The sequence below is a fragment of the Amblyomma mixtum genome, chromosome 9 (genome assembly GCF_055824585.1).
Source record: "Amblyomma mixtum isolate Tamu chromosome 9, ASM5582458v1, whole genome shotgun sequence".
NCBI classification, from domain to species: Eukaryota; Metazoa; Arthropoda; class Arachnida; order Ixodida; family Ixodidae; genus Amblyomma; species Amblyomma mixtum.
Window position 1 is genome coordinate 114,098,620 of NC_143020.1, and position 5,926 is coordinate 114,104,545.

Here is a 5,926-nt window from a genome sequence, read left to right on the forward strand (position 1 = left end):
TCTTTCTCGGTGCAACAGAACAAGAAGTTCGTTCCACAAATATGATATTTATATTTCCATATTCGCCTGGAGTGCAAATCATTATTTATCTTCTCTGTGCAATAGAAAAAGAAGTTTGTTTCACAATATGACATCTATAACTACATATTCGACTGAACTTCAGAGCATTATTATTGATCGTCGTGCTGTTGCAACTAAATTTGTTTTTGTCATGTTTTGCAAAATTTCCAATTTTTCATGAAAAAAACCCTGAAAAAAACGGTTTTTTTCATGCCATTCAAAATTTCATGAAATTTTACATCTCTAGACCTGAGTGGCTGGTTGCTTCTCTGGGGGGGGGGGGGGGGAGGCGGAAAGGGGGGGGGGGGGCTCATGTCGCTCATCTTACTCCCGCGAACCACTGTGACTCTGCAGCAGGAGTTCCTCATACCGAAGAGGAGTGTTTGAATGTAAGTTGTCTGTCGCAGTTGGGCCCTTCAGTTCACCAAGCTGTCCGAGAGGTCAGGGTTCCAATACATCCGGTGCTGTGGCGCCACATGCTCTTGGTCGCTCCGCTCCCGCGTAACATGGACATGGCTTCACATGAAGGCAGACGACAAGCGCGGGTTCGCACGCTTGAGAGGCAATATGGGTATAAAGAGGGCGTCTATTACGTGGACATCACAGGGCCGTCGCCCGCAGGATTCTTCACGGCTGCCGTAGTCCACCGGGGAATGAATGTCGATGGGCTGTCTTTTCGGGCCCCAAATTCAACACGAGCGGAGGAAGTCGCAATAGCTCTCGCTGCCGCCGATCCAAAATCGAAAACGGTTATTACAGACTCTCGCCGGGCCTGTGAACATTATCTTGCAGGCGAAATATCACCTCTGGCCTCGCAAATTCTAAGACGCGCTCTCGCCGATCCAACTCGCACAAAAGTGGTCTGGGCTCCTGGCCACCAGGGTCTACGAGGCAATGAGGCCGCTGATGCGGCCGCCCGAGCGCTCACACACCGGGCTCCTCATCCTAGCACCAGGGTCTACGAGCAATGAGGCCGCTGATGCGGCCGCCCGAGCGCTCACACACCGGGCTCCTCATCCTAGCTCTCATGGCTCAGAAGCTCATAAACCGCTTCTGCGGTTCCGCGAAATCCTAATTTATTATTGCGACAGCCACCGTCTCTACCCGGCACCTGCCAAGGGGCTGAGTAAGGCGGAGGAGCGAACTCTGCGGCGCCTGCAGACAGGAACCCTTCTCTGTCCTGCAATAGCAAAACACTTCGATCCGAACACAGATGGGCGCTGCCCGCACTGTGGAGAGATCTGCGATATCTTTCACATGGTGTGGGCATGTACTCAGAATCCTCACCTTCCCCCCTCCCCCACCCCCACCCGAGAGGCATGGGAGACTGCCCTCCTCAACTGCTCCACACTGGAGTCCCAAAGGGCTCTGGTCAAGCGGGCGCGAGACGGGGCCTCGTCATGCGGTGTCCCGGACTAAGGATACCGACCATGCAGCAGGGTTATTTATTTTTTTTTTTAACCCTCAAGCTCTCTTGATTAAAGTTTTTCACCACCACCACATCTCTCATTCCTAGTGTGACGTCACGCTATAACGTCACTAGCGCCTCTAGCGGGAGGAGCGCGGCGCGCCGTGCCAAACGGCCGCCGTTACCCGACGAGCCAAGTTGGTAGCCCGTCTCTCGCTCCTGGTATGACGTCACGCCGTGACGTCACTAGGCATGGTATGACGTCAGGGGTCATTCTAAAGGTCAAACGTGCGAAGTGTCCGCCGCTGCGCAAAAGGCCGTTCTTGGGAGTACTATTGCTTTCGCAATAATAAACTGAACAAAATGCTTGACGAAAGCTCACATACTCGCTTACTAGCGAGAGCGCGCCTAACTAATATGGGTGTCTTCTCGCACTTGACTTCGCGGTGAACGAGAAGCTGTTTGAATGGCAGACTCTGGCGAATATGAAAATTTAACTCGAAATAAGTAAGCATGTTTGTTTAAAAAGTAATGAAATGCAAAACATCCGGGTCAGCAGATTATACTGGAGTATGCAACGCCCGTCGTGAGAATGTAACGACTGTTCGCAAGACGCAGAGTTCCTCGGCAGATTAGCTGCGCAAGAAGATATATTTTGCGTAACTAACATTGATTCACTTTTTAAACAATCTATGGTGCCACCCTGTCTTGGGAGGACACCAAATTTGCGGAATTTCAGGCGGTGGAGGCAGTTTTCTGTTCAAAACAGCTCGCCGACGCATTGCACCCAACTTAACCGAAAAGGAGAGTGGGACCCAACATGCGCCACGGTGGCTCAGTGGCTATGGTGCTCGGCTGCTGACCCGAAAGACGCGGGTTCGCTCCCGGCCGCGGCGTTTGAATTTCTTTGGAGGAGAAATTCTAGAGGCCCGTGTACTGTGCGATGTCAGTGCACGTTAAAGAACCCCTGGCGGTCGAAATTTCCGGAGCCCTCCACTACGGCGTCCTTCATAGCCTGAGTCGCTTTGGGACGTTAAACCCCATAAACCAAACCAAACACGCCTCCGTAGAGAGTGGTGTCCTCATCATGAAAGCGTCGCTGTCCATCCAGGTGATCATTCTATTTCAGTACACAAAAGTTGTTCTCAGGGTTATGTAAATGTGGCCGAAACATCCGCTCGTAGTCCTGGACTTAATGCAAAGACGAGCGGATAAAACCTACTCTGGTAAGAAGGTGGACAAATTGCTGAAGCAGATGCACAAGAACGTGCGTACTGTACGCGCATATTCAATGCACGGGGAGTAGTCTGCAACCTATGGCAGGGAGATAATCAGACGCCAAAGACGCAGGTCGCCTTCAACACGTGCTGTCTTGTGCCGCAGCTTTTCAACTGGTGTTTCGCCGCCAATGCAGCGGTTGTCAGCGCGTTCGCCTACAGCCTACGGAACTTAAGCCACACAGCGATTACACAGCGTTGCCAACGGCAGTCCCTGCTCAGCAAAACGCATCTGTGGCCGGCCAGGTAGAAATCGCCACCCAGGCACACATCCTCTGACCCGCCGCGGTGGCTCAGTGGTAAGGCGCTCGTCTACCGAGCCGGAGTACCCGGGTTCGAACCCGACCGCGGCGGCCGCGTTTCGATGGAGGCGAAACGCAAGAGGCGCCCGTGTGCTGTGCGATGTCAGTGCACGTTAAAGATCCCCAGGTGGTCGAAATTATTCCGGAGACCTCCACTACGGCACCTCTTTCTCTCTTTCTTCTTTCACTCCCACCTTCCTCCCTTCCCTTACGGCGCGGTTCAGGTGTCCGCCGAGATATGTGAGACAGTTACTGCGTCATTTCCTTTCCTCAAAAACCAATTTACATTTACATTTAATTTACACATCCTCTGGGGTTGCGCGGGAAATCCGCCCCCTCGAACCTTACTGCCAGCTCCCTCCGAAGACGGATGGAACCAACTCCTCAGAAGGCCAGACAAGAGCGTCCAAATGGCACTCATTTCGTGGGCCCAGGAAGTCGCCCCCACTTGGGGGGCACACCAAGCCCACCTGCCCTAAATCCCGCCAATCTATGGCAATAAAGTTGTTTCTCTCTCTCTCTCTCTCCTTAGCCATCACGGCGTTCGTGACACGACCACTCGCTAGACGGCGCCACTTCTGCGATATGCGAATATCATCTGCGAATATCATCATCATCATCATCGTGTGCGCCCACGAGAAGATCTGCAGCACGTTCCTCAGGGACGTGAATCCGTGAGGTCTTGAGGTCACGCGACGCGCCCGATGCCGATTACGCGTGAACCTTGCAAGTATGAATGCTCCTTCAACACCCCTCAGAATCACCAGACAATTTGGCGAGCGAAGACAAGCGCCTGTGTCTGGTAGGCGTTGGGAGGCTGCAGGAGGTGAGAGGAGGAAGAGAGAAAGGAGGAAGAGCAGCTGGTCGTTGCGTAACTAATTCGCCGCGACCACCCAGCGTCGGAGGGAGTGTGGATCGAGCCCCGGTAGGCCCCGCAGCGGACGCGTACATCCCGCATGGAAAAACCCACTGGGAGGGTAGACAAGGGAGAAATAGGAATGACGTGGGGCCCATAGGAGGACACAACTCAATGGCGAGGGGCATTCGCCGCTGCGTTCTTGATTTGTGCCCAATACTATAGGTGAATTTTCCTGGGCCGCGGATGGATGGATGGATGGAAAAAACTTTATTGCTGATAAATTTAAAGTGTTCTTGACCTCTACGGGTCACTGGGCGCCGTGGTCGATCCTTGGTCCAGGATGCCGCACTTGACTGCTGCCATCGTGGCTCGGCGCACAAGGAATCGTTGCGCTTCCTCGTCCTCGCTGGCCAGCAAGTGCTCCCACTGCATCACACTCGGGTTTATTCTTGGTTCTAAGTCTGCCTTAGGGCAGGTCCATGTGATATGTTCTAGTGTAGGTTTACCCTGACACCACGGACATTCGTCTGCATATTGTGTAGGGAAAATCTTGTGTAGTTTGTGAAGGTGTGGGTAGGTACCGGTTTGTAGTCTGCGCCAGTCTACCGCCTCCTCTTTGGTGAGCCTTTTGTGTGGGGCTGGGTAGCGTTTCCGCTGACCCCTGTAATGATCGAGTATATCTGAGTACGTGGGGGTAACTGGGTCAAAGGTGCCTGTGGCGCAAAGTGCTGAGTCTGCTCGGTTCACGTATCCTCGAGCTAACTCGTCTGCTGCCACGTTGCCCCTCATCCCCTCATGTCCCGGAACCCACACTATACTATGTTTAGTGTTTTTGTGTCTTCTCGTCGTGTGTAGAATATGATTGGCGATGCTGTCGATCCTGCCTCTTGCGTAGTTTCTACATGCTTGTTTGGAGTCCGTCACTATAGTGAGGTTATGTCCTGTTGCGTTGCCGTGCGATATTGCCAGAGCAATGGCGGCTTCTTCAGCTGCTTCTATGTTTGGGTTGTTTATCGTTGAGCTGGTTATTTCTTGCCCTCCTTCGTCTGTTACAACGGCGATTGTTTTGCGTTGGTATCGGTACTTTGCTGCGTCCGTGTAGACTACGTTGGGATTGTCGCTGAGTTCCCTGGTGAGTGCTCGGACTCTGGCTTGTCGTCTTTCATGATGTAAATTCGGATCCATGTGTCGTGGTATTGGTCTTACCCGGATGTTGTTTCTGTCTTCATTATTAATCTGTTCCTTGTCTCTGTGTGTACCTAGAGGTAGCCGTAATTTCTCCAGTAGGTGTCCGCGGAGCTCGGATTGTTGACGTCACAGTCTCTCTTTTTGCGCGTTTCGCTCTGCGGGCCGAACGACTGAGCAGTTTCGCCCTTAGACCGAAGCCGAAAAGAACTAACTGTAGTAACTTCCCTCCGTTGTGTTGAAAAAAAATTAGGGGTTGGTGTCAGTATACCTGAATTTTTGCTTCAAAAAAACCCAACCAAGCTGATTTCCGTCGAAGGCCGGTTTTCTGGGCTGTGGAGTTCTTTCCTGTACTACGAAAATAGAGGAGTTCTTTCCTGTACTACGAGCATGGCCATCGGCCTTTTTTTGTTGTCTTCGTTCCGCTCTAATGCGCTGCAAGTCAACTACAAGTTTCGTCATGATCGAAGAACGCTGTTAGGGGGAACGCTATTTGCAGGGGGGCGGCGAGCTCTTCGATATACTGAACGTTACAGCGGACGCGAGTTCGATAAACGCGAAAAATTTTCAACGGGGTGTGTTCAATTCGACATATCCAGGTTCAATATACTCGGGCTCGGCTGTTCTAAAGTAAATGCCAGCTCTGTGCAAAATTCGAGCATGAACATGCCAGCGGTTCAACCGTGAGAATTTTTCTTCGATTTCCTTTTTCTCAGAGCGACACAACCAATATTACTTTGACACAACCCGCACTATGTTAGGTGGCGCCACTTGTTAGCTGCAAGTGCAATGAACAAGCCATTGAAAGCCAATTTCGCAAACAATCCAATCTTCG